Source organism: Emys orbicularis, chromosome 2, assembly GCF_028017835.1.
Source record: "Emys orbicularis isolate rEmyOrb1 chromosome 2, rEmyOrb1.hap1, whole genome shotgun sequence".
NCBI lineage: Eukaryota > Metazoa > Chordata > Testudines > Emydidae > Emys > Emys orbicularis.
Window position 1 is genome coordinate 68,668,551 of NC_088684.1, and position 26,082 is coordinate 68,694,632.

The following is a 26,082-nucleotide window of genomic DNA, read 5'->3' on the forward strand; positions in this document are numbered from 1 at the left end:
AATTATCATTGAATAAAAGCATCTGATTTTATTACGTGGCCTAAAAGGTAAAATGAAGTTTAAAGACATGACTGCTCTCTTGATTAACATCTTAGGTTTGTTGTTACAAACCTACGTTTACACACACACACACACACACACACACACACACACACACACACACTCTCTCTCTCTCTCTCTCTCTCTCTCTACAAAGATAACTCTGAGCTTCCTCTAACAACATGTTTCAGAGTAGCAGCCGTGTTAGTCTGTATCCGCAAAAAGAACAGGAGTACTTGTGGCACCTTAGAGACTAACAAATTTATTAGAGCATAAGCTTTCGTGGGCTACAACCCACTTCTTCGGATGCATTTCACTCTATATGCATCCGAAGAAGTGGGTTGTAGCCCACGAAAGCTTATGCTCTAATAAATTTGTTAGTCTCTAAGGTGCCACAAGTACTCCTGTTCTTCTAACAACATGTTGTTTCATAATCACCAACCTTTCTTTTGATGTCTACAAAGATGTAGGATTCAAAGAGAATTCAAGACAATCATCATCTGCCAGCATATCATCTCACTCCAGTAGTATTTTGTCTCTTCTCTTTGCTTAGCTTTCTCTTTGATTTCAAGTAGATTTTAGGTACCAGAAACTGCCTGCAATGTACTTGTTTGGATTTTAAAAGCTGCTGTCCTTCTGACAAACACAGCTGTTTTATCTGCCTGTTGCTTCAGTACCAGCAATGTAATTTAACTAAAACCACAAGTATTTTAGCCTAATACTCATAGTGGAAGATCACGTGACCATTACAGGTCCATCCACTACCGCGTCTGTAGCCCATGATGTTTTGCTTCCTCTAAGTGCTTATCTATCTTAGTCATCTATATCTTATCACATTTTTCAATATGTTCATGGTTGCCTCTTCTAGTGATGTTTATTACACATATTAATTATGCTGTGAGTTAGCAATTGTTTCATAAATCAACTTGAATGCCTGGACTTTTCTTAACCAATCACTTTTTACTAAAATGCTCTTCAAATCCCAACACATTTTTCAATCACTTAGAGTGGTTTTAGTTTAATCTTTGTATAAACTGGAGAATAATCTTAATTTTCAAAACTGACTAAAATATTTTTATAATAGCTTTTTAAAAAGTTGTTATAAAATCCATATCTTCTGATTAGTAAAATGCACTAACATACAGTATGCAAACTGCCTAATAGTATCTATTCAAGGAGCTGACTAAACAATCCCAAAGCTGTGATAAGATACAGATAACTCTTAATAAATATCTCTATATATGGATACTTACTGTACAAATGAGACGTTTATATGTCATTGCAAGCTTTATAAGTGGTAGAATAGAACTTTAAACAATAAAGAGTTAATCATCTAAATAGTTATTTATACCATCTGCCTGTTGTATGAGACTGAAATATTTATTTTTGTAAATTATATTTCATATCTTAACTGTGCAATCTGCTGTGAAGGAACAATGTTGCTTTTTTTAAAAATCCAAGATCCACAAAGTCATCATTGGGCAATGCTTTGCATTTAGAACTCTGAATCTAGAACTGAAAACAACCTATTTTTCACCTGCACATTCCAAAAAGGTTAAAATTAAAATGACAGGTAAGTGCGTCTTTTTATAATTTTAAATTGTATTAGTACTCCCTTAGAAAGCTGAAAAGAAAATCTCTCTCTCTCTTTAGTCTTTTTCCAATTTCATCCCACTTTCTCTCAGTGTGGCTTTTTACACTGATTGTTCTGTTCTTTTTTCATAGTTTATAAGGCCAGACATAGAGCTGGTTGGAAGTTTCCTAACAAAACAGAATTTTCTTTAAAAATGCTGGTTTATCAAACCCAAAATGTCTCATGAAAGCAAATCAGGTTCCATGAATTTTAATGAATCACAGGAAGGTTTCTGTCAGAAATCTGCCTGGTTCCCTGCCAGCCCACGTGGCGTGCTGCTCGAGAGCCCCACCATTCACACTGCACTGGAGCCATGGTCCTCCAGGTTTCCAGGATCCATATTTCCAGGAAGCCTCACCATGCCAGGGCTTTCTGGCTCCCTGCGGTGTGTCCAGGTGCTTTGAAGTCCCAAAAGCCCAGGGAGAATTGGCTTTAGCCAGGGTTCTCAGAATGTAGGCTCCTTGTTCTGCAGCACAGAGCTTGGAACCCCTTTCTGCCACAGAGTTGGGAGCCTGGAAGTCCTGCAATGGGCTTCCAGGGTCTAGGGCTCTGGGGCAGCCCTGCCATACAGACTGCCCCTGGGCCTGGGAGCCCAGGGCTTCCAGACTACTGGGCTAGTTGCCTCCCCAGGCTGCCTGACACTCTCGTCTGATCTCCTGTATAAGAACAGGCTAGAGGACTTCCCTGAATTAATTCAAGTTTGAACTAGAGTATGTCTTTTGGAAAAAATCCAAACATGATTTAAAATTTTCCAGTGATGACCGTTGTTTTCTTGGCGTCTCCATCATAACCATCTAAACAGATTTATTCAAATATTGAAGCCTCCTTTTCTAGGCAAAAGTAGCTCTGGAAAAACCTTAAAAGGTTTTTTAAATTCAGTTCGTATGACCCTTTTTCTCCCGTCCAGCCTGGCAAGACCACCTCCTCTTACCAGAGTATTTTTCTAGGACCCTGTTTTTCAGTACCGCAACTCTCTCCTGCCTGTGTTGTAAGGACCAACTCCACAGTAAGGACTCACACTTCCATCTTTGAGGGCCCTAGAAATACCACATTTCTGGTACACTGTCACTTGATGCAGTCAGTAGCACAGGGGTAGGCAACCTATGGCATGGGTGCCGAAGGCGGCACACAAGCTGATTTTCAGTGGCACTCAAACTGCCCGGGTCTTGGCCACCAGTCCGGGGGGGCTTTGCATTTTAATTTAATTTTAAATGAAGCTTCTTAAACATTTTAAAAACCTTATTTAGTTTACATACAACAGTTTAGTTATATATTATAGACTTATAGAAAGAGACCTTCTAAAAACGTTACAAATGTATTACTGGCATGCAAAACTGTAAATTAGAGTGAATAAATGAAGACTCGGCACACCACTTCTGAAAGGCTGCCGACCCCTGCTGTAGCATATCTGCCTCCAGAGAACACAGCAGAAAAATTTAAATCAAAGCACTAGGGCTCAGCATAGATTTACTTGGATCTGGCAGCATACTTTTAAACCTGCTGGTCATGATGAGGGCAGGGGCTCTGGCTAACACAACGGTAAGAAACAATGTTAGCTAGAGTGGCGGGGGGTCATAGGGAGGGAGTAAATTTGGGGGTTCATGAATTCAAATCTTAAAAAACATTTAGGTTTTTGTTTTATTCAAGTCAGTTGCCATAAAAGGCATAAGAAGATTTCTTTAAATATGCTATGAGCAAGAGAAAGATGAAGGAAAGTGTAGGTCCTCTACTTAGCATGGAAGGAAAGCTAATAATAGATTACATCAAGAAGGCTGAGGCATTTAATGCCTGTTTTGCTTGCCTTCAAAAAAAAAAAAAAAAAAAGGGGTAATGGTGACCAGATACTCAACACAACTAATATTAACAAGAAGGGGGAAGGAACACAAGGGAAAATAGGAAAAGAATTGGTTAAAGAATATTTAGATGTATTCAAATCAGCGGAGTGTGATGAAATTCATCCTAGAGTACTTGAGGAGCTAGCTGAAGCAATCTCAAAAATGTTAGCAATTATCTTCGAGAACTCATGGAAAATGGATGAGGTCCCAGAGGACAAGAGAAGGGCAAACAAACATAGTACCTATCTTTAAAAAGGGGAACAAAGATGACCCAAGCAATTATAGACCAATCAGCCTAACTTTGATCCCTGGAAAGATACTGGAACAAACTGTTAAACACACAGTTTGTAAGCACCTAGAGCAGGGGTGGGCAAACTTTTTGGACCGAGGGCCACACCGGGGTTGCACAACTGTACGGAGGGCCGGGTAGGGAAGGCTGTGCCTCCCCAAACAGCCTGGCCCCCACCCCCTATCTGCCCCCTCTCACTTCCAGCCCCCTGACTACCCCCCTCAGAATCCCCAACCCATCCACCCCCCTGCTCCTTGTCCCCTGACCGCCCCCTCCTGGGATCCCCGCCCCCTATCCAACCCCCCCTGCTCCTCGTCCCCTGACCACCCCCTCCTGGGACCCCCCACCCCTAACTGCTTCCCGGGATCCCACCCCCTTATCCAACCCCTCCTGCTCCCTGTCCCCTGGCTGCTCTCCTGACCCCTATCCACATCCCCGTCCCCTGACAGGCCCCCCGGGACTCCCACTCCCACCCTCCCTGTTCCCCATCCCCTGACCACCCCCCCAGAACCTCCGCCCCATCCAACCGCCCCCTCCTCCCTGACTGCCGCCTAGGACCTCCCGCTCCCTTACCCAACCGCTCCCCGCCCCCTTACCAGCAGCAGGAGCTCACAGCCACGACACCCGGCCAGAGCCAGCTGCGCTCCCCACGCCGCCCAGCGGGAGCAGTGGGCCAGAGTGCGGCCCGCACGGCGGCGTGGCTGCGGGGAAGGGGGGACAGTGGGGGAGGGGCCGTGGACTAGGCTGCCTGGCCGGGAGCTCAGGGGCCGGGCAGGACGGTCCCACAGGCTGGATGTGGCCCGTGGGCCATAGTTTGTCCACGTCTGACCTAGAGGATAATAAGGTTATAAGGAATAGCCAGCATGGATTTGTCAAGAGCAAATCATGCCAAACCAGCCTAATTTCCTTCTTTGACAGGGTTTCTGGCCTAGTGGATGGTGCGGGAAGCAGTAGTTGTGATAGCCTTGATTTTAGTAAAGATTTTCACACAATCCCACATGACATTCTCATAAGCAAACTAGAGAAATGAAGTCTAGATTAAGTTACTATAAGGTGGATACACAACTGGTTGAAAGACCACACTCCAAGAGTAGTTATGAATAGTTCTCTGTCAAACTGGGAGTGTCTCTCTAGTGAGGTCCAGCAGGTGTCAGTCCCAAGTCTGTTACTATTCAATATTTTCATTAATGACTTGGGTAACTAAGAGAATGCTTATAAAATATGCAGATGACACCAACCTGGGAGGACTTGCAAGAACTTTGGAGGAGGACAGGATTCGAATTCAAAAGAACCTTGACAAATTGGAGAATTTGTTTCAATTCAACAAGATGAAATTCAATAAAGACAGTACAAAGTACTCGGGAAGGGGAGATGGAGGTGGGGGGGGATCAAATGTACAACTACAAAATGGGGAATAACTGGCTATGTGATAGTCCTGCTGAAAAAGCATCTGATGGTTATAGTGGAACACAAATTGAACATGAGTCAACAATGTGGTGCATTTGTGAAAAAGGCTAATATTCTGGCGTGTATTAACAGGAGTATCATATGTACAATACAGGAGGTAATTGTCCCTCAGCTGGAGTACTCTGTCCAATTCTTGGCACCACACTTCAGGAAAGATGTGGACAAACTGGAGGGAATCCAGAGGAAGACAACAAAAAATGATAAAAGGCTTAGAAAACCTGATGTATGAGGAAAGGTTAAAAAAATGGCAAGTTTAGTCTTAAGAGAAGAGAAGACTGATGGGGGAGCTGATAACAGTCTTCATATATATTAAGGGCTGTAATAAGAGGACTGTGATCAATTCTTGTCCTACCTTCAGTGGACATGGAGAACAAGTAATAGGCTTAATCTGCAGCAAGGGAGATTTAGGCTGGATATTAGGAAAAAATTTCTGACTAAAAGGGTTAAGTTCTGAAATAGGCTTCCAATAAAGGTTGTGGAATCATTGGAAATAGACCATCCCTGACAGGCATTTGCCCAACCTAAGTTTACTTGGTCCTGCCTCAGCGCAGAGGGCTGGACTAGATGATTTCTCGAGGTCCTTTCCATCCCTACATTTCTATGATTCTATATTCCACCACTGCTCATAAAAAAGATTTTTGGCCTACTGCAAGTCTCTGATTCCATTCTCATTAACTCAGGACGTTCCCTGGGCTCCCAAGCCCAGAAACCTTTGAGTCAATCTTCACCCTAACCTTGTTTCCTTTCCCACATCTCCCTTTTACACTAGTTTCCAGATCATTGCCTCTGGGACATAGACTGACTTTCTGCTGAAATCCTTATGCATATATTATTCACTTCCTGTCTCATCTATTTTAGTCCCCTCTTTATTTAATTCATTGGTCCAGCCCACCACCCTCATATTCCCTCCTCATTTTAATCCAATCCCTTACCTGGCAGACACACATGCACCAGAGAACACCACACTGAAGGGCACTGCATTTCCAAGGCTATCATGCTTCTCCCCTCCCCCTGCCCCACAAGCAGTCCATTCAACATCTGAAGTGTTAGTGAAGGCTGAACTCTACTCAAACTTTACCAGGCAGAGAACCATACTCAGACCTCTTATAGCTTATACTAATATGTGTGAAGAACAATGAACAAAGACACCATACAGACCTGGTGCAAGTATGGGCTGCTCCCTTGAAATTAATGAATTTGCACCATTTTAAATGAGATCTGAATTGGTCCCAAGAACCTTTTCCCTGTGACATCAGTCCCACTGACGTGAGAAGTAGGGTTGCCAACTTTCTATTGGCTGAAAACCAGACCCCCGGAGACCCTGCCCTCCCACCCCGCCACTTCATCCCAAGGCCCCGCCCCTGCTCTGCCTCTTCCCCAGGCCCTGCCCCCCACCCGCTCCTCTTTCCCCCTCCCCATCACTTGCTGCTCTCCCCACCACACTTGTCACTAGATCGTCCCCACCTCTTCCCCACGTCCCCCAGCTGGGCTCCCTCTGCTCCAGGGCTGGGACAGGAGCTGCTGCAGCCTGATGCAGAGCCTGTCTGCAGGTAGGAGGAAGTGGCCCTGGCTGAGCAGGGGTTGGTGCAGGTTAATGATCCAGTGCCTCCTTCTGCCTCATGGTGACCAGACACTGCCAGGTTCCCTTTTCAACTGGACTTTCCGGTCAAAAACCAGACACTTGGCAACCTTAGTGAGAATTAGTGTCTTTCTCAAGTCCATTGCTGTACCTGGTCTCCCTTCTGACAACAACATTTCTAAAATTCTTGCACTTTTCCTAATCTTTATCTGGGAAAAATGAGATAAAGCCAAATGATATTTTAATATGCATATGTTTGGAGCCAGCCAAAAACAATGGGACATATTAATTCCTAGTGTAACTCCAGTAAAGTAAAGGACTATATAGGTTGAGAAATAATAAATTAGGAAGGTACCATGGGATTTTGTTAAACTTGCTTACATTCAAGTCAAAATCCAAAATTCCCATGTTACGGACCTTTAAAATAACAAATCTATCTATTCGATTATTTGATACTTGCATAAAACCCATCACTACAATATCTAAACACTTCGTTTTTCCATGATGATCTTCCAATGATATATGCTCTGATTGCAAACCAAATTTCTTCCTGTTTACTCGACAGTATCATTTCATTTAAATTCAATCCTGTGCCAATGGCAAATTCATACTGACTCCATTGGGAACAAGATAGGGCCTTTTTATTGTAAGCTGTCTGGGGCAGGGACCACAATTTACTATGCACCTGAAGAAGTGAGGTTTTTTTACCCATGAAAGCTTATGCTCAAATAAATCTGTTAGTCTTTAAGGTGCCACCGGACTCCTCGTTGTTTTTGTGGATACAGACTAACACGGCTACCCCTCTGATAATTTACTATGTATTTCTAGACAGCATGGAGGATACTGATAAAGCTCAGTATACAAAACAATAAAGATTCAAGCTATAGTCTTATCATTCTTAACAAATCACTCATTTGCTCATAAATGATCAAATATTTACAGTGGAAGGCTGTCCTTCACTGTGCTTACTAAGGTAAAAGGAGCCACTGGACTGCTAAATATTTTTTTTAAGCTTGCATAACCTGGAGTTGAGCAATGTTGCACATAGGAAGAAGCTGAAGATTGCTGAAATTGGAGTTTTTAGCAGTTAAAAAGGAACAGAGCAAAGAACAGTTCATGGGAACATAGCATAGACAGGGGATTATTCATTAGTGAATCAGGAAGTGAAATATAATAAACTATCATTTCTATTTATAAACCAGAAAACCTCTATCACACACAAAGCAGCAAAGGTGTGTGCACTATAGTGCTCACAATTCATTCAACACACAATAAAATAAATGATTTTCATTTCAAAGACTGACTTAGTTTTCCAACTATGTCTTGTATTTAAGGGACACTACCAGCAGAAGCCATGCGCACATTTGGGACACTAATTATTAAGAGAGCTTTGCATCTAAAATTACAGTTCTTCTTTGGGACAGGGACTCTCTCCCCGCTACCGTGCAACTGGGTGGTGTGATTGTGCTACATTTGTAGACATACCTGAGCTATCTTTGATCTAGCTAGCTAGCTCAAAACTAGCTTGAGTAACAATAGCAGTGAAGTGGCTCCACAGGCTAGCCCATCCACCCACGACCCTCAGTATGTACTCAGGTGACCTCTGCCCATGCTGCCACAGCTTCACTGCTATTGCTACTTGAACTAGTTATGATCACAGTAAACTCAGGTATTTCTACAAGTTCTGCACTCACAGCTCCTGACTGCAGAGTACTCATACACGTACTTTATAATAATAATAATTAATGGAGATATCCCATCTCCTAGAACTGGAAGGGACCTTGAAAGGTCATCGAGTCCAGCCCCCTGCCTTCACTAGCAGGACCAAGTACTGATTTTTGCCCCAGATCCCTAAGTGGCCCCCTCAAGGATTGAACTCACAACCCTGGGTTTAGCAGGCCAATGCTCAAACCACTGAGCTATCCCTCCCCCCGAACTTTATGTTTATATAGTACCAAGCAAAATGGGATCCCAATCTTGGTTAGGACACTTAGGCGCTACCATAATAGAAATCAATAACAAGACCATCTACAGGGAAGTAACTCTTACAAGGACCTAAAGAAAACTCCTTCCCAGGCAAAACTCCTTTGGCTTTCCATAAATCCCTTTCACCTTTTGTTGCGACTCGTTAGAAACTTGGCCTCATATCATTCCTTACCCAGGCAAAACATAAACAAGGAGTATTAAATAGGACCTATAATTATGTCATTACTACAATTTGAAAGATGGAAAGATTATTTTGAAATGAAATAAAAGTAGCTTTAATTCAAGGGAAGGACAACTGAATTTATATGAACCATAAATTCAGCTTTTCCTTGTTTATTTTAATATTTTATTAAAATAACATCACTCCACAGAGAGGTTGCCATTTTGTTAACATTATAGAAATTCGTAAAGGATTACATAATGGATTTTATGAATTATGGACTTAAAGAATTAGGAACATGTTCCAGCTTTATGTAGTCATTTCTGGCACCAATATTAAACTTGTTTTATGATAAGCTAACATCTGTTTTCTGATGTGATCACACTTTATTTTATTGCAATTCTTTGCCTGAACTGCATCCTCCAGGATTTTGAATCAATAGCACCAATGAATTAATCAGTTTCACCAGTCTCTAGGCAATTGCACCTTTTTTTTTTTTAAACACTTTTTTCCTTTGTATTTAATGTTCTTGAAGAGGAAGGAAGGGGAAATAAGGTATTAATTTGTCATAACAGAATTAACAACTTTAGCCGAATCTTCTAAAAGGATCAGATAAAATGGACTACTGGTAAAAACAAAATTGTATCATCATACTAACAAAGTTTAGGAAGGATCCCAAAGCACTTTACAGATTTAAAGTGCCATACAAACTATACTTTACACACACACGGAATCACTTCCCCCACCACTAAAATGCATCCAGCACTGAAGTGAAATAAAGCTGTATTTAGTGGCACACAGCAACATTACACAACTGATTAGGTGGAGAACTTCGTTTCCAACTGAGATTGAAAAGTAAATTCCTGGCACTGGATTATCCAGATTGGAATCTGGCTGTAATTGCAAATACCTTACTCCTATTGGTGAACACCTAAACATACAAGAAGTCACACTGAGATTTATGCATGTAAATGCTCACCAATGGGAGTAAGGGGTTCACAAGAGGGTCCTTATTTTTTTTAAAATGTTTAAACTAATCATCATTCTGAGAAATTGGCCACAGAAATCACAATTTATGGGCCTTAAGGCACTGTGGTGTTCTGTAGAACTTGAGAGTACTTCATGAAATACCAGTAGCAATAAACTATTCCTCTATAGCAGTGGTTCTCAACCTTTCCAGACCACTCTACCCCTTTCAGGAGTCTGATTTGTCTTGCATACCCCAAGTTTCACCTCACTTAAAAACTTCTTGCTTACAAAAATCAGACATAAAAACACAAATGTGTCACAGCACACTATTACTGAAAAATTGCTTACTTTCTCATTCTGTCTGTATGAAATTTTAGTTTGTACTGACTTTGCTAGTGCTTTTTATGTAGCCTGTTGTAAAACTAAGTATATATCTAACTGAGTTGATGTACCCCCGGAAGACCTCTGAGTACGCCCCAGGGGTACACATACTCCTGGTTGAAGAACCACTACTCTATAGGAAGGTGGATGGACAGAGCTCCTTGAAGTTTCCGTGGAAACTTAAGCACTTCCTGCTTAAAGTGAATTTAAAGCTGGTTCCCTTTCACACAGTCTATTCTTTATTCTGTCCGAATTACAGTGCTGAAACCCCTACCCCAGGGGTGGCCAACCTGAGCCTGAGAAGGAGCCAGAATTTACCAATGTACATTGCCAAAGAACCACAGTAATACGTCAGCAGCTGTTTCGTGGCGTGCAGGAGGCTCTGGAGGGGTGGGAGAGGAGCGAGGGCATGGCAGGCTCAGGGGAGGGGGCGGGAAGGGGTGGAGTGGGGGCAGGACCTGTGGCAGAGCCAGGGGTTTATCAGTGATCCCCTTCCGGCACATTGGAAAGTTGGCGCCTGTAGCTCCAGGCCCTGGAGTCGGTGCCTATACAAGGAGCTGCATATTAACTTCTGAAGAGCCACAGGTTGGCCACCCCATCCCACCATGCAAGCATAAACACTCCCACGCACGCATGCACACCCTCTCAGTGCAGGATGTAGTTTAACTTTGCGCATCTACAATATTTATACCAGGGCAAAATGCCTAATTTATAAACATGCAAAACATTGGTATTGATTCCAACAAATAGAAAGCTTTTGTCTGGATTTATTTGAAACTTGGCCTCATTGTTACAAGAAGAATGGATGGAAGGGAGGATTAAGTAAGAAGTTTCTTCACCCATTTTACTCACCCCTCCTACGTAGACCAAGCTAGTAAGACCTGTGGCCTAGTCAATGCTCAGGGGAGCATTATCAGATTGCACCTTAAGTGATGATTAAAATGAACCCTCTCCTCCCTTCATGAGTGTGTATGTAAATTTGTATCTATGGGTCCCAAAATTTTCAATCCAACCAAATATGGCACCTGCACATGTCTCAGGGAGTGCTTTCTTTGACTATTCATTAGGGTGGATCCTTAATGGACACTATTGCAAATCCACCATCTGTTCTTACTTCAGTGTACGAGATCTCTGATAGTTAGGTTACCCACCCTGTCTTTTCTAGGATAATTTTTATTTTCTTGGAATGAACTTGCTTCCTGCAAGGAGTGCTCCACAGCTATCTGAAAATGGATATGGGGCCCATTAAATATCATCAAGCTACATCATGACATGCCAGTGATGACACGAGGGAGGAAAATTCCTTGAAGAATGTCCATGATGGAGTCTTTAATGGAAGGCTTAATGAAAGACATGCTGGGATCAAAAAGGTTTTCTGCAGGCTTATTTCTATTTTGTCAAATCTCTATTTATAAATACGTAAAGTACTTAGAGCTGAAAGTGACATTCATATTGATAGATTTAGCAAATGAAAAATTCTCAAACTCTTTCAGCCACTTCAAAAAGCAAAAACAATCACACCTGAAAATAAAATCCAACATATAATTCTATTATAGACAAGGGGAAGGAGCTTTCATTTTCTAGTGGACCTCTTTATATGGCTTCTCAGTAAAGCTATATTGACGTCAATGGCATGCTCAACACTTCTGAAGCTCAGGACATTGTATTTATGTGCCCAATATGGATTTAGGACCCTAAGAAGAGACACTCAGGTTTCAACATTTTGGCCTAAGTTGTCTAGTTTGAACTAAACTAACACCATTATTTTAGATTGCAGTTCCTGTTGGAACTCTGTGAACTCTGGTTTGATTTTGCAAATCAGAATTGTTTTAGGAGGAAATTGGAAAAGTAGTTGAAAATACGACAGTGCTGAATCTGGTGCCCGTAAGTTACACAACCATAGAGAAAAGATCTCATGCAATTTCCATCTTGTTACTGGTTTCAGAGTAGCAGCCGTGTTAGTCTGTATCCGCAAAAAGAACAGGAGTACTTGTGGCACCTTAGAGACTAACAAATTTATTAGAGCATAAGTGGGCTGTAGCCCACGAAAGCTTATGCTCTAATAAATTTGTTAGTCTCTAAGGTGCCACAAGTACTCCTGTTCATCTTGTTACTGATAACATAAAAATACAGAGTATTGACTAACTGTGCAAGCTTTCAAGTTAGAGGCACCTGATCTCACCCCCATTGATGTCAATGGCAAAACTCCCCTTGAATTCTATTGGAGGAAGATTGAGCTCCATATAATGACTTTTTAGGGGAGTTAATTTGTAAAAAACTCATTTTTTGCACAACTTTAAACTGTGTTTATAATAATCCCTTGAAAGCATGAAACAGTAGCCTGCTTAGGTTGATAACTTGTTTATCTCAGCTAAGTAAGCTGTAGTAATCTTTTGGAAGTTGTCTCAGCCACCAGTTCAGTACAAATGTAGCCAAATGAGACAAAGGACAACATGAATTGGAAGATTTAGACAAAATATTAAAACAACCTCCCTGAAATTCTTTAAGAGTTGGGATTGAAGAAGGAATGTGCACACAGCCTGCGTATCTCCCACCCATACCCAGCTCTACCCCCGCTTGCAAAGCAATGCCCAGCCAGGTGCTGGTGAGATGTGCTGGGGGTAGGTGGACAGCAATCCTCCCACACCATCTCCACTACACAAGAGCCTTCCATGGTGGTGGAGAAGGAGGAAAGAGGCGGCTGGTTTTACTCCTAACTCTCACAGCCATCCTCAGGGGAGTAAGTATTATTGCACCCTTTTCACAGTCTGGCAAATGGAGGCACAAACGGGTGAAGTACATGGTCACATATGGAGTCATTAGCAGACCTAGAAATAAAATCCAAGAGCTGTGACTCAGTCCCAGGCTCCAATCACTAGATATAGGCACAAACGGGTGAAGTACATGGTCACATATGGAGTCATTAGCAGACCTAGAAATAAAATCCAAGAGCTGTGACTCAGTCCCAGGCTCCAATCACTAGATATAGGACCTCCACTATTTTATGGTGATTAATGTTTGCAAAACTGTGTTAAGTGCCAAGTTTTATTATTATTAAATAGCCATAAAGGCAGGTCAAAAGGACAGCAAATTTCTGGTGCCTCAAGTCTGGCAGGCTAGTTAGCAAGCACAAAACCTGGCTTTTACAAAAGGCTTAAGAAACTACACACGAGGTTTTGCTAGGTTAAAATAAAGGGTTCTGAAATATAGTTCTGAATTACATGGAACTCTCTCCAGCCAGATTCAGGATGCAATGTAATGATCACACATGTGTTTCTGTCTTGAATTGGAAGATGCTAATTCTTTTCCCATTTGCAGAAACTAGAGCACTCATATGTCAGATGGATTTAATATGAATCGGCCTTAATACTCCACTGTTACGATTTTGAATGTGACTGGCCATTTCTTGTTTTCAGTCTTTGAATATTTTTATTTCCATTTTCACAAGCTATGATGATTGGATTCAATGCTATTGTAATAGTTTGTATTGATTCGGATTCTTTTTTGCGCTCGAGGGGCCTATTCCTGCAATCACTTACTACAACAAATAGTCCCATTGACTTAGGCCCAGTCCTGCAATTCATTAGTTGCAGTCTGCCTACCCCCAACAAATTGCAGGAGCAGGGCCTTAATAGTAAAGTAGGCTCAGTAGTGTTTGCAGGCTTAATCCTCGAGTTTGCATTGCAAGGGTATATAAAGAGAGTGAGTTTTATAGCTTTTTTAATTTTTTTTTCTAAATTAATGGAGATGTCCCATCTCCTAGAGCTGGAAGGGACCTTGAAAGGTCATTGAGTCCAGCCCCCTGCCTTCACTAGCAGGACCAAGTACTGATTTTGCCCCAGATCCCTAAGTGGCCCCCTCAAGGATTGAGCTCACAACCCTGGGTTTAGCAGGCCAATGCTCAAACCACTGAGCTATCCCTCCCCCCTGAATCACAAGTCCTCAAGCATCAGAATTGGGGATGCTGCTGGGAAGAAAATGTAGAGGGAAGAATAGATTAGATACATAAAAAGACAGAGCAGAGGGAGAGAAACAGATAAAGGAAGATGGGGAAGGTTGAGAAACAACGGGCAGAAATAGTAGTGGCCTAAAGGGGAGCAGAATTTCTTACTGAGTGTGACAATAAGGTACTGAACAAATAATAAATAAAAGTTTAGTTACTATGTAAAGGCAGTATTTGCCTCTTGTTCTCTGTACAAGCTTCCTATTGGCTCCAGTGAGAGAGCCAAGATAGAGTAAAGGGAGTAGGAAATATGACAATTTGAGGAATCTGTCTACCTACAATTCATTCATTCTAATTTTATGAAATTGCTCTGTCATTAATTGCCTCAGTGTGTAGTGAGTCAGTTATAAGCTAATGAGCTCCCTTAACACATATCACCCACCCTATCTAGAAGAAGATAAGCAACAAACAAAAGAAGACGTCAACCTTAACAATTAGGCACTGCCCAAACAATGGATATGCTAAGAAGGGTGCCTGAGCTGGAAAACTAGTTTAACCAAGTTTATCTGCAGAAAGTGGGGAGTGGAGAGTGAAAAATACCTAACAGGGGAACAAAAGGGAGAGAGGTGACAACGCTGGTTTAAAAAGACACAGGAGGCTTTGGGCAGGGAAGAACAAAAGGGGCATGCTTTTGTAATAGAGGGGTCATTTTTGATTGCAGGACCAAGGAAGAAAAAAGCTGGCTGCATGGGGGAGAGAGACACACGCACACTCCACAATTAGGAGGAGAAGCCACGTGCAGGAAAAGTGATCCTGGACACCCTAGAGGACTATGAGCAAAATCCAAAGAACATGCAAGAGTAATAAGGAAACTGAAACAAGTAAAGGCACATAGGTGTTTTACTGTTTTGTCTAGATCTGTATATCTCTTGGGCTATCTATAGTAAAGAGTAATTGTGTTAGAAATCTTTACAAATTCCTGTGAGTTATGTGCTTCAACTATCACATCTCTGAAGAGGTAAGCCATATACCAGAGCGCTCACAACTTTCGGCTTTAGGAAAGGGTGCGATTGGCTGCAGCAGCCGGCTCCTAGACGTGGCTGGCATGTCCCTCCAACTTGTAGGCGCAGGGGTGGCCGGGGGGCTCCCACGCTGCCCCTGCCCATGGCGCAAGCAATGTCCCGAGCACCAGCTCCGCAGCTCCCATTAGCTGGGAACCGCGGCCAATGGGAGCTGCAGGGGTGGCATGTGCAGACAGGGGCAGTGTGCAGAACCTCCTGGCCACCCCTTCGCCTAGGAGCCAGAGGGACATGTTGCCACTTCCTGGGAGCCACTTGAGGTAAGCACCGCCCAGAGCGAGCGCCCCAACCCCCTGCCCCAGCTCTGAGTCCCCTCCCACATCCAAACTCCCTCCCAGAACCTGCACCCACACACACCCCGCACCCCAACCTCCTGCCCCAGCCCGGAGACCCCTCCCACACACTGAACCCCTCCCCCCCTGCCCAGAGCCCCAGCCCCACCCCAGAGCCTGCACCCCCTCCTGCACCCCACTCCCCAGCCTGGAGCCCCCTCCTGCACCAGCCTGGTGAAAATGAGCGCATGAGCAAGGGTGGGAAAGATAGCGAGCGACGGAGGGAGGGGGGATGGAGTGAGTGGGGTGGGGCCTCAGGGAAGGAGTGGGGCAGAGGGGCAGAGGGTGGGGCCAGGGTGTTCTGTTTTCTGATTGCAGAAAACCGGACAACCCTAATAAGATTCTATATTAATAAACTTCAAACTTCAGTGAATTTGGGGACCTGGGCAGTTGGACTGTGAGATCCCACTTCCATGAATGGTTTACAGACAGTCAAAACCAGGGCCGGCTCCAGGGTTTTTGCTGCCCCAAGCAACTTTCTGAATCAACTTTGACACTTTCCCTATGCATTACATACTTTGTAAATAGTAAGTTCTGAAATGGAAGGCCAGCTGAAAGCTGTTACTAGTAGAGTTACTGGAAACTTTTTTGTTTTTCCACAAAAACAACTAATCAAAAGGTTAAAGAGTAAAACTTTAGGAATGGGTTAAGTGTTTTTTTGTTTGTTTGGTGATAAAAATATTTTGAGACTGTTAACATTTGATTATATTATTTATTTTGTTTAAAGGTAGTTTTGTAGCATCTCCAGTAAGCTAACTATTAAGAAGGCCAGGAACCTGCAAAGTAGGTTTTAGGGACCTGATCATGCCTCCAAGCAAGTAGAACATGCCTCTTTGAGAATATGGTTATCTCCACACTACTGGTTCTGGAACGACACAGTTCTCGCACCATCCTGCTCCGTAGCATAGATGCTTCCTACAGCAATGGAAGGAGGTTTTCCATCCCTGTAGGTAACCTCTCCGAGTGGCATTACCTAGATCAATAAAAGAATTCTTCCATTGACTAACCATATGTACACTCGGGGTTAGGTCGGCGTAGCTATGGTGCTCGGAGATGTGATTTTTTCACATCCCTGAGCACCATAGCTATGTCAACCTAACTTTTAAGTGGAGACCAGGCCTATGTCTACTGTTTCTTTAAATCTGTACCAAGAAGCTAGGCAGGACTGGGAAGATTCTAGGCAGAAGCAATGAGACAGATTAGTGATAGGGATAATACCAATTTTGTTATTATTAAAAATATTCCATATTCAATATTAGAAGAAAGTGGCTCTTTCTATGATTCTGTCATATGACAGGACTGCAGAGAACTAGTAGGGGCATAACAAGGCTAAGGGAAGCACTCACCTGAAAGCTTTCCCTGTTTGTATGCAGGTGCCATTGGGGCAGAAGACACTCCTTCTGCCTATTTACTCCACTTAGTGCCCCTAGCAATTTAAAGCAAAATTTTAAGCAACACAGAGCAAGAGTTTGCCCTGCATGCTTTCCAGTAACTAATACATTACAGGCAGCCGGTTATGTCACTGAGCAGTGAAGGGTCAGGTGTATTTCCATTAGAATAACTTTTCTAATTCAGTCTGGGTTTAGAACATTAAAACTTGCATTCAAACGTTTAAAAAAAAATCAGCTCAATTTCAAGTGAAAATAAAGTTACACATTTCTCAAGTGTATTTGAAAACTCTGCTGTACATAATCAAATACAGCCTACATGTCATTATTGTCACAGAAAAGTCTAATGTTCCCAATGTTTATTTCAAATGTTCTTACTTAATTCAGTTATGCTTATTTTTGCACCTATTTGTTCTGTGCTTGTACAGTGCCTAGCACCATGGGGTTCTGGTTCACGACTACATCTCCTAGGCACTATGGTAATAAAAATAATGAATAATGCAGCCAGATATGCCAACCTCCCCACTGAAGCAGAAGTGTCTCATATAAGACACCTTTCTCCAGCTCTCCCACATCATATCAGTGCTTTTTCTGCTTGTTGCTGCTCTTCCTCTTTTTCCCCTTCCCAGTAACAGCTTCTCAGGGTGCTGGCTCTGTAAAACAGCAGCTGACTTCACAGGGCAATTACTGGCTTTGGTAAGTTTCACTTTGCCCTGAGGACAGAAAATACTGTGAACAAGTGAAGCAAAACTTACCAGAGCAACTCCTGAAGGGGGAAGCAATAGGAGGGAAATAGGAGAGGCAGCGGACATTGGACAAAGCCTTGTCTGTCTGCACACAGTTTTTAACAGCTTATAAATAGTCCAGGCTACGGTTGGCTCCAAAGCTGGCTTGTGCCTTCACACACCATGGTTAATACCCCGTTGAAAGTGTTTTGCCCTTTACCAATGGCTATAATGGCACATAGCTACCTTTCTGTAACAGGTTCAGTGCACAGTCTGCTTGCAGTGTCACTAGGACCTCTTCATCATGGCTGTGTCACTGGTTTGGTTGGTCTCCCTTTCTCCTTAGGTCATCTTAGGGTGCAGGGTCACACAAGATGAAACATCCTTCAGGCCCACTATCCCCTTCTGAGGCACTTTGGAATTGCTGCACAGATGTGATACACATAGAATAAGGCAGTCTGGTAGATGTTAATACACAAACTTGGTCGATAAGGTTTTTGTTGGGGAGGGGAGGGCAGGGGAGGGGAGCTGCAGTGTGGGGTATAAATCAAGAATGCTTGTAACTGTGTCAGATGAGTTACCTGTACTGTAGACAGGCCCTAAGAGGATCAAGGATCAAGACAGATGGGAAAGAAAAACAATAGACCAGGAATGGGGAAAGAGTTTAAAAACAAAAAAACACCAAGCGAGACAGCAGAAAGAAGTCACTGCTAATAGCTGGGTAAAAGCAAAAGGGTTGTAGTTTTTCAAGAAAAAAAAAATCAAATCAACTCATAAAAAGACTCAAAGCAGCACAGCACTAAGGATGCTTAGCAAGCAGTATTGATAGGTACCATGGCAGAGAGAATAGAGTTCCACTACAGCACACTGATTCTGTCACAAGTTCTACAGCAAGGCACATGCATTTCATCAGCCTTAGTGATAACACTGTTGATCACTGCTTCCCCTGGCCCTGCCAGCAGCATGGGAATGCTGCACACTGCCAGTCAACCCCTCTCCTTCAGCCACTTCAATCAGCCACTGTGGTAAAAACTAGTCAGAGTGGACAGCCAAGCACCAAGAATAGATGGGCTCCCCTCTCTGCTTAATGAATGCTAATGCTCCCCAGATCGGTGCTTGTCTCCCTGCTTCGATCATATTTTTCAGGCAATGTGGGGGAACTGATACAACAGAGAGAAGAAGAGCTGCCACGCTGCTTGCAAGGTCAGAATGAGGAAAAAGAAGATGGAGAGCACAGAATGGTGACAAAAACAAGGTGTAAAGAGCAGGGGACACACTGAGACGCAAAGGGGGAACAAAATCTCCAAATCCCCCTCCAGCACTATAAGAACTTCTAAACTCTAGGCAGAGGATAGACAGAAGTTCCTTAGTATTTTGCAGTTTCAAAAGCCTATTTTGAATTTAATTTGCATGTTGTGTTATCCTGCTGTCTGCAGATTCAAATAATTTTTGCAATTTGTATTGAAACAGCTGAGCCCCACGAATCCAAATGACGAATTTCCTCTTTCTCCTCCCTCCCCTTCCTGAGTATTGACCAAAGAAATTTTCACTTCCTCAGTGACAAAGACTCAAATCCTGGCAATCATCTTAAACTATGTTCCCCATCTCCTTTCCTCTCATACTTGAATCACCGTTACACAAAAGCACTCAACCTATTATGCAAAGGGCTGGCCAGGCCACTCCCAGTCTGCTAAGATGGGTGTGTAGGGGCTGCTCCAGCGTAGTACAGTCCCTTCCATTTGGACCTTAAAGGCATAATCTCCATGATGCTCCAGGTCCTGCTGATGGCATGGTTTGAGAATGTTCACTTCAGATAAATGTGGCAGATATACTAGTTTTATTGTCATCTTTTCCCATTCAATTTTATACCACTGGAAAACTTATACTTGAATATTTTCTTTACCAAGATCTAATCTGAACAATAGGAGTCAAAAGCAGCAGTAATACAGATCTGTGGATTTACAAATTTCACCATTATAAATTAATTATACATGTATCCATGGGAATGGCGCTTGTTGCTCTTTAGTATTTATTTTGTTGGAAGGCCATAATGCAGTCACATACTACAGTATACAGAGGGGAAAAGAATATATTTCTACATTATCTTCTGCAGAACCTTATTGTTCCAGCATTTGTCTAATAAAAAAGTCTAGCATATGAAGCATGGTCAAAAGTCTATTGATCAATCAGGTCTATATGGGTGTGCCTGTACCAAACAATGAATAAGATGTAAAAAGCACTAAAAGTACACAATGAAAACTACACACACCAGAACACATGAACAATAGGGTTGATGTGCCAATATGTACATTTGCTGAAGTCCCTGAATTGCTTTCAACTAATCAAACACTAAAGAAGATGGAAAACATTTCCCAGATATAATCAGTCCCCTTTGTATGTATATCGAGTCTGAATTGTAAATAAACAGATGTAGATAATGTAAACAAACTTACAGAAAATGCCAAGCTCAAGAATGCAAATATACCATGCACTGGGCCGGCTCCAGGCACCAGCTGAGCAAGCTGGTGCTTGGGGCGGCAGATTGTTGGAGGCGGCATTCTGCCCAATCCTAGGGCAGCACGGCCGCTTTTTTTTTTTTTTTTGGTTCTTGTTCCACTCCAGCCGCCCTGTAGGGGGCGGCGGCACGGAGAACCAGAGCGCCCTGCAGAGCAGTCCTCTTCCTTCCCTCCCCGCCGACCGGAGCGGAGCCCTCGCCGCAGGCAGCAGGAGGCGGCACAGCGGGAGGGGCCGCGTGGCAGCGCCCTGCTGTAGCCCTGGCCGCCCCCTTCTCTCTCTCTCCCGCCCACGCCCGCTCCCTCCCCTTCCCGCCCCCCCCCCCCCCCCCCCCAGCCGGTCCCCCTGCACCCGTGTTCCGGCCGCGCCGCAGGTTTTTTGTTTTTTTTTTGCTTTGCCGTTCTGGCCGCCCCGGGTTTTTTTTTTTTTTTTTTTTTGCTTGGGGCGGCCAAAAAGCCAGAGCCGGCCCTGACCATGCACACTAATTTCTAGTATGTACTGCAGCATGGTTCAGCTCAATATTTCACAAAATGACTATATTGTAACTGGTATTCTTCAGAAGAACTAAAAAAATCCAATTGTTATTGTTACTGAGACGATAGGCTCAATCAAAAGAATGTATAAAGGAAGAATAGAACTTGAAGATGTAAGTGAGCAAAGTAGGTGTGAGTTTTTTAGTATATCACCCACAGCTTAGACAGGAAGAGCAGTGTTGACCTTACATTATGTGCACCAAAGGCCTCAGAGGCAGGAGGATACGTTGCTTAGACTGGGAGTTATCATTATACCTGGGACAGTGTATGATGGGGTACTCAATGCTGTACAAAGGAATACATTATAGTTACCCCAGGTGCTTGCAGTCTAAATAAGACAGACAATACAGTCCTAACGTATAGGATACATAGGTTGAAGGTCTTCATTTCAAATAATGCTGTTCTCCTCCTCCTCCCCAAACACTGAATTTGGCAGTATTCTCATAACAACATCTCTCCCCGCCAAGTGCTTCTGTCAAAATGTCATCTCTATCCATGAGGGTAGAGGCTATTTCCCACAGTAATGTATCTAGCATCCCGATCCCTATGAGTAGTTCTTTAGGCCTGGACATTAAATAGAGGTTCATTATGAATATCAGACCAAGCAGCTCTCATATCTGTCATACAAACACCACACAAGACTGATTCTGCCTCTATATTTATGCTAGGATAGTAATCTTCAAGAAAGATGCTGAAGATTGTTGAGACTGACTCTATCTTTAGACATCAAATTTAACGGAAGCGTAATTGAATGAGGCTAAAAAGATCACTGCATTTCCCATCCTTCTCTGAAGGACAATTTAACTAAAAATGTTCAATGCCATCATTGGAATGTTGTTAAAACATTTTTGAAATAGTTAATAGGTTACTACATCGTGTATGTGTACTGACAATTGCATCAGTGGGGTTGATCTAAAAGACTCGTATGTTGTTAAAAATAATTTTCATAGTTCACTTGGCCGTGACCTGCTTCTGATCTTATTTTGTCTGGAAGGTGTTTGCCAGCTATATCCATAAATACATAACTATGTTTTGGAGAAGGGTAGAAACTCTTGTGTGGGGAAAAAACTTGCAGTCACTGATGGCATCAGGAGCATGATCAGCACAAAAAACAAAACAAAAAAACCCCACCCAACCCTACTATTTCACAAAAGGGCAGCTGGTTACTCAAAAGCCTAAAGGGGCATTAGCCAATTTCATACAGAGTTGTTGTTTTGTTAAGGTTGTGCTTAAATACATTTATACTACTTGATTCCCTGGCCTCAAGTGGAAGTCCAGCCCATTCCACATGAATCCTGTGAGATCCTCAGGATTTGTGGGGCCAGACCCTCCATTCTCCTGACTGAAGAACACAGGAAAAAGCCCCATGAAGCAATTCTTGGGGAGCTTCCTTCCCACTCCATGTGGCTATTATCATCTAGAGGCACGATCTGGCCTGGGGTTATGGGTAGCTGGAAGTCCTCAGACAGAGGTGAAGAATAGATCTCTCTAGCATAATGTTTCAAACAAGTGCTCAGCACTTTTTCATGAATATATCTACACTATGAGTACAAGTTATCAGCAGGAATTCTACAAAACACACCCTATGGATTTTCTTCTTTTTCTTCTACTTTATAGCAATACTGTCTCACACGGAGTTGGGGCTCATTGATACCATCAAGGCTTGGCCTCATGTTGGGGGCAGCATAGCGCCATGCTACCTCAGGGGGGCTGCTGCAAGGAATCCTGTCTCACCCTTGCATTAGGTGGAGTTTACACCCCCTCCCCCTTCTCACCATCACCCTTTGCCTGCCCACCAGATGTACTGGCCCAGCTTCATAGGAGCAGCATCAACTCATATAGGGGGGGAAAAAAGAGGGAGGAGACCCTGAGTTTCCCTGAGCAAAGGGGCTACAATTATGTCTGGCCCTTACACAGGCCACATAAAGAGGGGAAAGGTGCTTGCTGCCTTCCATATACCCACCTCTGGGTGAGGTACTATCTGGCCCAAAGTGAGTACTTCTCATCCTAAAGATCAAAACACTTAATTACTCAAAATGAAGTATGAAACACACACCTCAAAAATGCAATGACTTCTGGGATTAGCTATTTAACGCCCCACAACCCTAGTGCAGCATTCCCATGTGAAAAGACATGAAGAGTACATTATGTAATAAATCTAAGGGTATCTTTAGGTAGGATGCTACTCCGCAAGTTGCACTTTAGCCAGAACACCAAGTACAATGCCTCTCGTCTTGTGCCATGTAATCTTTAATGGCCACAGGTGGCCAGGAGGACCTTAGTTTTGTGTCATTCAAGAGATGGGACCTCCAGCAGCCTCTAAGTCAATCTTGGAATAGGTCAACAGAATGTGAAACTATTGGCTCCAGAATCCATGAATTTTAATTGTCTCCTGTGATTCCATACACTCCTGTTAGAGCATTATCAGTCAGACTTTCATCCTGTTTCTACTTTTACTGAGAAAATTCTTTGGCTCTTCCAGTCCATAGTTGCAATGTTGTCACTACTTATTATAAAGATGTGAAGTCCCCACTTTATTAAACTTATAAAACCATCACATCTGCTCTGCATCCAGTACTAGAACAGGAAAGATTCATATTAAAGCAATTTGATTATCCCTTCTTGAAAACTAGGCTCCCCAACACAATTTAATCTTTATTTTGTTTAAATAGTTCTATATTGCATATTTTTTTATATAATCATTTGGCAAGTGTTCCACAATTTATCTACCACCAGATATTACATTACAACTATTTGCATCCAGCGTTCAGGCATTCCAAGGGTCGTGCAGGAATCATACTGTACAAGGGTAAAAAGTTCCCCCTCAATTTGTGCTGTTTTAAAATGGTGGGATGGGATGGGATAGGGGATTTCAGGGAGTGTGGGAGAGAAGAGTGTTTGTTTAGTTTTGGGCTGAAAAAAATATCTAAAGTGCTCTTCCATTGTGAAAAATGAAAGCAAAAAATGGCAACTTCTACTGCAACTTTTTTGTTCCCTCTGTGTATTCAGAGACATCATATCTGCTTACTTTAATGACTAAAACTAGTTTTGACTATTGAGCTGAATTTTATTCTTGCTTGAGAAAAAACAGGAACTGTCTGATGTTCAACCGAGAAAGAACCAGCTTGACTTTCAGATTCTAGACAGAATTTGCAGGTCTGGCAGTTTAAAGTAAAAAGTGTTTTTTGTTTGTTTTAGAAACTGAGCAGACTTGGACTGGAAGCCAGTGAGAGACATTAAACATGGAACATCACAATACCATTTTCATTTTTTTCAAAGCAGGAGCACACTTTAATATCTAGCTAAGAGGAAGCAGTTTTAATTTGAAGATGCTCCAGGAATTACTTTACTATACACTTATAGATTTAAAATCCAGAGTTTAAACACAGAATATCCAGAGGCCATATTTTCTCTCTTAGTTAAACCAAGTCTATTGTCTTGGCTTGTGACAGTGACTAAGAAAATTCTTCTGGCATTCCAACTTTTTTGTTTGTTTTTAATTAGGAATAGTCAAGATTGGCTGAAGACAATATAGCCTTGAAGATCAAAACAAACCATCAACTGTAATCCCTTTTTAAAGTCTTCTTCTCAAATAAATTGCTGTATTTCCTTAAAAGCTGAACCATACAGGAAAGCTTAGACTGCAACTACACCCCTTCCCCTGGGCTGAAGGAAAAGCTAACCAGTCTGAAAAGAACTCTCACTTCCTTTTAACTAATGTACTATAAGTTGTATCTGAGGTTCAAAGAACTGTTCCCTGAAGGGGTAGAAACACAAGCTGCCCATTAGTGTCACACTTCCTCTTTTGAACTGGCTATATCCTTAACACATGGTTCATTTAATATTTCTTGTTCACTTCAGTGAATTAGAGAGATCAGGTTCCATGACCTGACAAATCAATCATCACCCTTTAGCTAATTCAGTAATAATTCTAGAATGCCCTCAATCAGCCCCTTCTTTCTCCTGCCTGAAAACTTTGCTTTTCTCTTCATTGGGGGGGGGGGGGGGGGGGGAGGGAGAGACTAGAGGAAGATGTCAACAAGTAGTTATAGACTAGCTTTCCCTAAAATGATTGGTATGCCAATAGGGCAGGTTAAATCTCAAAAATTCCAATGTAATTAAAGACAGTGTGTTATATGAGCGCTAACAACAATAAAACATAACTAAAACCCAACCTCCTGTGACAAGCTGTTTTATGCAACAGACAAACAAGTGTCTATTATGAACAAGTGTCTAGTCCCTCTGATCTGCAAGGTAAATCCAGGTGGGAAAAAAATGTTACCAAAGCAACAGGGACAGCTGCCAAAAAGGTTCCAAGACGTCTTTCCTCTCATCACCAGAGAGAAGCACTCGTTCCCTCTGACAAACTCTAGGAATGTCGGAAGCCCATGATTTGTATGAATTAAAGAGGAAGTCCCATTAATCCGTACCCTGCCAGCGCAGGGCTGTTCCCTACATTCCCCACTGGTCTGAAAGGATCACAGACATTACCGCTGGACACAGTAGCCCGAACAAGCTACCCACTTCCAAATTAGGAGACAAAAGAAAGGCACTTACTTCCCTGAGTGTGAAACTTTGGAAGCAGCAAGTAAACTCCACGGTTACTTCAGCCACAGAGAGGGGGCAGGAGCCAGCGTGTAGTTCAGAGTTAAATTAGCTGATTATCCTCGGGAAGAGGAAAAGCTACACGCTTGATTTTTTTGAAGACCACAGGATTTTGCAGCTGGGAGAGAGAAAGAGGGAGAAAGACTCCAGAGCAGCCAAGCCGCTAGTCTGCCTGAGGCCACCCCTGTGCGCCGCAGAAAAGGAACTTCGCTCGGTTTCAGTGGGTTGGCTGAGAGTTTTCAGTTTACTTCCTGGTATTAGGAGATTTGCATAAATATCAGTAAAGGGTATGGGGGGGGGAGAGAAGGGAGGATTTTTAATAAAAATAAAACGTATTGTTCAGTTTTTGATTAACAAATCAAAACAATGGGTGAGAGTTTCATAGGAGGGGCTGAAGCAGAGACACAAACAAGATCCCCAGAGAGATTTCCACCAGCAATAAACTACGGAGTAGATGAGAAGGGATTTCAGGAGGAGGAGGAAGATCATTACTGTTGGCTGGTTTCATTTTAACTAGAGCAGCCCTCAACCCTCCCTTCCTCTGGCTAATGGGAGGAGGGTGTGCTCTGCTCTTAGAGACCCTCACAACCATCTATTTCCCTCACTCTTTCTACCTATTAAATGA

The 26,082-nt window shown here is 42.7% G+C and overlaps 1 protein-coding gene across 1 annotated transcript in view; it reads right to left on the reverse strand.

Moving 5' to 3' along the window:
• Nucleotides 1-25,625, reverse strand: part of LYN (LYN proto-oncogene, Src family tyrosine kinase) — an 83,413-nt gene extending 57,788 nt beyond the window's left edge. The window contains exon 1 of the mRNA XM_065399265.1: nt 25,410-25,625. The gene's annotated coding sequence lies outside the window, so the exon portion shown is untranslated. The remainder of the gene's footprint in view (nt 1-25,409) is intronic.
• Between the last annotated feature and the right edge of the window lie 457 nt (nt 25,626-26,082).